Source organism: Lycorma delicatula, chromosome 1 (genome assembly GCF_047948215.1).
Source record: "Lycorma delicatula isolate Av1 chromosome 1, ASM4794821v1, whole genome shotgun sequence".
Lineage (NCBI taxonomy): Eukaryota > Metazoa > Arthropoda > Insecta > Hemiptera > Fulgoridae > Lycorma > Lycorma delicatula.
Window position 1 is genome coordinate 31636044 of NC_134455.1, and position 7731 is coordinate 31643774.

General features: G+C 52.2%; 1 non-coding gene across 1 annotated transcript in view; it reads right to left on the bottom strand.

The window, feature by feature from the left end:
- LOC142318628 (small subunit ribosomal RNA) overlaps positions 1-1829 on the bottom strand; it is a 1957-nt gene extending 128 nt beyond the window's left edge. The window contains exon 1 of the ribosomal RNA XR_012754996.1: positions 1-1829. This exon is cut by the window's left edge and continues 128 nt beyond it. This is a non-coding gene — a ribosomal RNA (small subunit ribosomal RNA).
- Positions 1830-7731: the final 5902 nt, after the last annotated feature.

Here is a 7731-nt window from a genome sequence, read left to right on the forward strand (position 1 = left end):
AGACCTCACTAAATCATTCAATCGGTAGTAGCGACGGGCGGTGTGTACAAAGGGCAGGGACGTAATCAACGCGAGCTTATGACTCGCGCTTACTGGGAATTCCTCGTTCATGGGGAACAATTGCAAGCCCCAATCCCTAGCACAAAGGAGGTTCAGCGGGTTACCCGGTCCTTTCGGACAGGGAAGACACGCTGATTCCTTCAGTGTAGCGCGCGTGCGGCCCAGGACATCTAAGGGCATCACAGACCTGTTATTGCTCAGTCTCTTGCGGCTAGAAGCCGCCTGTCCCTCTAAGAAGAAATTTGACCGCCGGTAGCACGATTGTGGATACCGGGTACGCCTAGTTAGTAGGCTAGAGTCTCGTTCGTTATCGGAATTAACCAGACAAATCGCTCCACCAACTAAGAACGGCCATGCACCACCACCCACCGAATCAAGAAAGAGCTCTCAATCTGTCAATCCTTCCGGTGTCCGGGCCTGGTGAGTTTTCCCGTGTTGAGTCAAATTAAGCCGCAGGCTCCACTCCTGGTGGTGCCCTTCCGTCAATTCCTTTAAGTTTCAGCTTTGCAACCATACTTCCCCCGGAACCCAAAAGCTCTGGTTTCCCGGAAGCTGCCCGCCGAGTCATCGGAGGAACTTCGGCGGATCGCTGGCAGGCATAGTTTATGGTTAGAACTAGGGCGGTATCTGATCGCCTTCGAACCTCTAACTTTCGTTCTTGATCGACGAGAACATACTTGGCAAATGCTTTCGCTTCGGTCCGTCTTGCGACGATCCAAGAATTTCACCTCTAACGTCGCAATACGAATGCCCCCGCCTGTCCCCATTGATCATTACCTCAGATTCCGAAAACCAACAAAATAGAACCGAGGTCCTATTCCATTATTCCATGCACACAACATACAGGCGGGACAGGGCCTGCTTAAAGCACTCTAATTTGTTCAAAGTAAACGTGCCGGCCCGCCTCGACACTCAGTGAAGAGCACCGCGACGGGATTGAAAAGGCGGCCGGATACACCGCGCAGGCCTTCGGGGACGACGCAAGCGTAAGCAAGGACGCCCCTACGTACCCACGGGGAACCGGACCGCCACCGGCAGGACGTCCCGCATACACACCAGTTGAACACCGACAGGCGGTGAACCGACGGTGCGGGACACAGATCCAACTACGAGCTTTTTAACCGCAACAACTTTAATATACGCTATTGGAGCTGGAATTACCGCGGCTGCTGGCACCAGACTTGCCCTCCAATTGATACTCGTATAAGGATTTAGAGTATACTCATTCCGATTACGGGGCCTCGGATGAGTCCCGTATCGTTATTTTTCGTCACTACCTCCCCGTGCCGGGAGTGGGTAATTTGCGCGCCTGCTGCCTTCCTTGGATGTGGTAGCCGTTTCTCAGGCTCCCTCTCCGGAATCGAACCCTGATTCCCCGTTACCCGTTACAACCATGGTAGGCGCAGAACCTACCATCGACAGTTGATAAGGCAGACATTTGAAGGATGCGTCGCCGGTTCGAAGACCGTGCGATCTGCCAAAAGTTATTCAGAGTCACCAAGGAGTACGGCGCCGTCGACCCGGAGGAAGACGGACGTCGATTGGTTTTGATCTAATAAAAGCGTCCCTTCCATTTCTGGTCGGGACTCTGTTTGCATGTATTAGCTCTAGAATTACCACAGTTATCCAAGTAATGGATTGTACGATCCAAGGAACCATAACTGATTTAATGAGCCTTTTGCGGTTTCACCTTAGTTCGGCTTGTACTGAGACTTGCATGGCTTAATCTTTGAGACAAGCATATGACTACTGGCAGGATCAACCAGGGAGCTAAACAAAAGCTTCCCGCTGCCGGAACGGCGAACGAACGGCGGACTGAGTCCGCCGACGAACGCCGCCCGGCCGGCCGGCCGGAGGGCACGCCAAAGCGACCCGGCGGCCGGTAGTCCGCAAAACATTATCGGGCTAGCCGTACGGCGTAGCGACCGAACCGCAGATAGATAGTCTATCATCAAAAGAGAACAACGGTCGATAGTTTCCTTTCTTAATTCCACACGCACGTCAGGACGGCCGAACAGGCCGCCCGTCTAACGTTGACCGCGCTTCATGCGCGCGGATAACCGTTTAAATAAGACCGGCGCTCCTTCTGAGAGGATGCACGGCCGAAAGCGCAAAATGGTCGTAATCGCCGCGGAAAAAAGAGGGTGCAGAGAAATTCAGCGGAGAGACCGGAGGAAGGAAAACGGTACACCTCGCAAGGCGGGGACCGACCTTAACTCCGGCAAACTAAATAACCGGCCCGAAGAGCCGGCGTCACAAGCGTTATCCCGCCAGAGCAACCGCGTGAAATACGCCTCAAGCCGCGGGAAACTGGCATACTGGACTGCAAGACTGCAGCTTTTCGCACTCAAGTCTCCGAGCAATGAGGGCCGCGGATTGCCTGACATGTGACTACGCCAACCCATTTAGGGGGCAAGCATACCGCAAAAACCAAGCCGATGCCGGCCCTTCGTGGAAGGGTACGGCCGGCCGAAAGCAGTAGCTCGCCGCGCCCGTAAACAATCCTACGGAACAACGCGACGGCCAAAGTCTGAAGGCTCGCATAGGTACAGCGGCCGAAAGCAAGCAATGCGGATACAACACCGAATTGTAGCTCTCGAGGCGGCGAATGTGAAAAGAATTTTCACCCTAAGCTGAGCACGACAGATCAGCGGGCGTTGCGAAGAACGCAGGTCCTCCAACATCAAGACCTTTACACAGGCAGACGACCAGATAGGGCGAATCGCAAAACGAATCACAGGGCGAGCCTGCCGCAAAAACCAGACCTATACCGGCCGAAAGAAGCGGCTCGCCAAATCCATGAACGGCCGAGGCCGGAAGGCTCGCACCAGTACAGCAGCCGAAAGCCGATATAACACCAGCTCTCGAGGCCGCGAGTGTGAAATATTTCACCCGATGCAGAGTAAAACCGACCGCAGTCCGAACAGCGGGACTGTAACTGTGACCGCAGACACGCACGGTGAGCCTGCCGCAAAAACCAGACCGATACCGGCCCTTCCAGGAAGGGTACAGCCGGCCGAAAGAAGCGGCTCGCCGGGTGCGCAACTGCGGGCGACGCCCGAACTGCCGAAAAGCAAATGAAAGCCGCGATGTCGAGAAAAGATCCACAGGGCGGCCGAAAGAAGCGGCTCGCAGAGTCCGTAAACGGTCCCGCAGAAATACGCTACGGCCGACGCCGGAGGGCTCGCACCGGTACAGCAGCCGAAAGCAGAGCCGATATAACACCGAACTTTTAGCTCTCGAGGCCGCGAGTGTGAAATATTTCACCCGATGCAGAGTTCAACCGAACGCCAGTGAAGCGCACACACCGCAGGTATCCGAATATCGGACTAACACTGTGGCCAACGCGAAGGCATGCCAATTGAAAACAAGGCTCGCCTATGCGCGAAAGCAGACTGCTCGCATCGGTACAGCAGCCGAAAGCAACAAACGGATAAAACACCGAATATAGCTCTCAAGGCGCGAGTGCGAAAGACTTCGCCCGATGAAGAGCACAACTAAATCCATCAAGCAATCTGAACATCGCAAACTGATCCAGTGGGCAAGCCTACCGCAAAAACCAAACCGATACTGGCCCCTTCTACGAAGGGATACAGCCGGCCGAAAGCAGCGGCTCGCCGCACCCACAGACAGCAAAACAGAAAAGCGCAAATGGACGCCGGAGGTCTTTCACCGGTACAGCACCGAAAGCAATGACGATAGAACACCGAACAATGATCTCAAGGCGCGAATGTGAAAACTTTCACCCGATGGATGACCTAGCCGGCCTGTGTAGCGTAAACCGCAGAGAGCTCGACAGCTTCCCCGTACACAGCAATGAAACCGAATAGCAGCCAATAACTGTGGCGAACACAAGAATTACTGGTCAGCAAGCGGTTCGTCTGCCGGACGGGCGCAATAACAAAGCAATCCGTGATCTAGGCGGCAGCTGGCAAAAAAAAAACGAGCGGAATAGCGACCGAGTCGGGTTAGGGAGAGCAACGCTCTACTACGAATGGAAGCAAAAACAACCACCCCGACAAGGCGAAAAACACCGCTTACCGTCTAAAAAGCTCTGCTACAGCCTGTTAATCGACAAACGTGCTACGAGCAACAAAGCGGGACGTCGACTTAGCACTCCGGGAAACGATGCAAGATAGCCTAAATGTGTCTAAAGGCGGCCTCAAAGGACGACGGCGAAGCGAGTTAAGAAGCAGGTCACTTAAACCACGCCCAAATGAAAATACATTTCGTATAATCACCCCGACGACCCGTTCAATACCAGAGAGGACCACAATGCACGCGCTACGCGCACGACGACAACTTACTTTCGGCTACCGAGCATAAAGGGCGAATGCTAAGGACGACCGCAACTGAGCTCGAACAAATGCACAAAAGCCGAGGCCGGAGAACATTTGCCAGCTGAACCAGCGAAAAACCCGCCGAGCGGCCGAATAACCAGCAAAGACCAGCATAAACAGCCGCCGCGAACGAGAGAAGTAGGCAAGGAAGACGCACCGGACGCCCGGTGAAACAGAAACGCAAGATAACTGAACGCCGTGTAGCGAAGGCACGTCGGGGGGGGCCCCAAGCCAAGACCATATCCCCTTATAATACTCTCAAAATTGACTCCGAGTGGGTCACACATCGGTACGAAATGTACTAAAAGTTAAAGCTGAAAAGGATATATGCGACGAATGAATGCGAAAACATTCTCGAATAGAGAGGGAACCCGTCCCCTATCGACTTAGAAAAATTTCTGTCAAAAAAAGAAAAATAAAAGAAACGTGCATGGCCAACAACAAAAAAAGTTAAAGAAACGTGCATGCCCAACGGCGACAGAGTCCGAGAAAATGTTCTCAAGCCGGACAATGACAAATTCTCCGCAGTAAAAGACTACGACATCCCGCCTAAAATGTGCATGCCCAACAAAAAAAAAAAGTTAAATATCCGTGCATGCACAACGGCGACAGAGTCCGAGAAAATGTTCTCAAGCCGGACAATGACAAATTCTCCGCAGTAAAAGACTACGACATCCCGCCTAAAATGTGCATGCCCAACAAAAAAAAAAAGTTAAATATCCGTGCATGCCCAACGGCGACAGAGTCCGAGAAAATGTTCTCAAGCCGGACAATGACAAATTCTCCGCAGTAAAAGACTACGACATCCCGCCTAAAATGTGCATGCCCAACAAAAAAAAAAGTTAAATATCCGTGCATGCCCAACGGCGACAGAGTCCGAGAAAATGTTCTCAAGCCGGACAATGACAAATTCTCCGCAGTAAAAGACTACAACATCCCGCCTAAAATGTGCATGCCCAACAAAAAAAAAAAGTTAAATATCCGTGCATGCCCAACGGCGACAGAGTCCGAGAAAATGTTCTCAAGCCGGACAATGACAAATTCTCCGCAGTAAAAGACTACGACATCCCGCCTAAAATGTGCATGCCCAACAAAAAAAAAAGTTAAATATCCGTGCATGCCCAACGGCGACAGAGTCCGAGAAAATGTTCTCAAGCCGGACAATGACAAATTCTCCGCAGTAAAAGACTACAACATCCCGCCTAAAATGTGCATGCCCAACAAACAAAAAAAGGTAAATATCCGTGCATGCCCAACGGCGACAGAGTCCGAGAAAATGTTCTCAAGCCGGACAATGACAAATTCTCCGCAGTAAAAGACTACGACATCCCGCCTAAAATGTGCATGCCCAACAAAAAAAAAAGTTAAATATCCGTGCATGCCCAACGGCGACAGAGTCCAAGAAAATGTTCTCAAGCCGGACAATGACAAATTCTCCGCAGTAAAAGACTACGACATCCCGCCTAAATAGTGCATGCCCAACAAAAAAAAAAACTTAAATATCCGTGCATGCCCGACGGCGACAGAGTCCGAGAAAATGTTCTCAAGCCGGACAATGACAAATTCTCCGCAGTAAAAGACAACGACATCCCGCCTAAACCGTGCATCCCCAACAAAAAAAAAGTTAAATATCCGTGCATGCCCGACGGCGACAGAGTCCGAGAAAATGTTTTCAAGCCGGACAATGACAAATTCTCCGCAGTAAAAGACAACGACATCCCGCCTAAACCGTGCATGCCCAACAAAAAAAAAGTTAAATATCCGTGCATGCCCAACGGCGACAGAGTCCGAGAAAATGTTCTCAAGCCGGACAATGACAAATTCTCCGCAGTAAAAGACAACGACATCCCGCCTAAACCGTGCATCCCCAACAAAAAAAAAGTTAAATATCCGTGCATGCACGACGGCGACAGAGTCCGAGAAAATGTTTTCAAGCCGGACTATGACAAATTCTCCGCAGTAAAAGACAACGACATCCCGCCTAAACCGTGCATGCCCGACAAAAAAAAAGTTAAATATCCGTGCATGCCCGACGGCGACAGAGTCCGAGAAAATGTTTTCAAGCCGGACAATGACAAATTCTCAGCAGTAAAAGACAACGACATCCCGCCTAAACCTTGCATGCCCAACAAAAAAAAAGTTAAATATCCGTGCATGCCCGACGGCGATAGAGTCCGAGAAAATGTTTTCAAGCCGGACAATGACAATCCTCCGCAGTAAAAGACTACGACACCCCCGAACAATCTGTGCATGCCCAACAACAAAAAAATCGCTATATCTCAGCCGGGATCGAAGCTATTCGACCGGGACCGACGCCATTCGGACCGTCCGGCCCCCCCGGTGATGCCTATGCCCTCTGGACCGGGGTATCTTTTTCGGAAGACCGAAAATTCGGCCGAACCGTAAAATTCACCTAATCGTCTATATGTCAGCCGGGATCGAAGCTATTCGACCGGGACCGACGCCATTCGGACCGTCCGGCCCCCCCGGTGATGCCTATGCCCTCTGGACCGGGGTATCTTTTTCGGAAGACCGAAAATTCGGCCGAACCGTAAAATTCACCTAATCGTCTATATGTCAGCCGGGATCGAAGCTATTCGACCGGGACCGACGCCATTCGGACCGTCCGGCCCCCCCGGTGATGCCTATGCCCTCTGGACCGGGGTATCTTTTTCGGAAGACCGAAAATTCGGCCGAACCGTAAAATTCACCTAATCGTCTATATGTCAGCCGGGATCGAAGCTATTCGACCGGGACCGACGCCATTCGGACCGTCCGGCCCCCCCGGTGATGCCTATGCCCTCTGGACCGGGGTATATTTTTCGGAAGACCGAAAATTCGGCCGAACCGTAAAATTCACCTAATCGTCTATATGTCAGCCGGGATCGAAGCTATTCGACCGGGACCGACGCCATTCGGACCGTCCGGCCCCCCCGGTGATGCCTATGCCCTCTGGACCGGGGTATCTTTTTCGGAAGACCGAAAATTCGGCCGAACCGTAAAATTCACCTAATCGTCTATATGTCAGCCGGGATCGAAGCTATTCGACCGGGACCGACGCCATTCGGACCGTCCGGCCCCCCCGGTGATGCCTATGCCCTCTGGACCGGGGTATATTTTTCGGAAGACCGAAAATTCGGCCGAACCGTAAAATTCACCTAATCGTCTATATGTCAGCCGGGATCGAAGCTATTCGACCGGGACCGACGCCATTCGGACCGTCCGGCCCCCCCGGTGATGCCTATGCCCTCTGGACCGGGGTATATTTTTCGGAAGACCGAAAATTCGGCCGAACCGTAAAATTCACCTAATCGTCTATATGTCAGCCGGG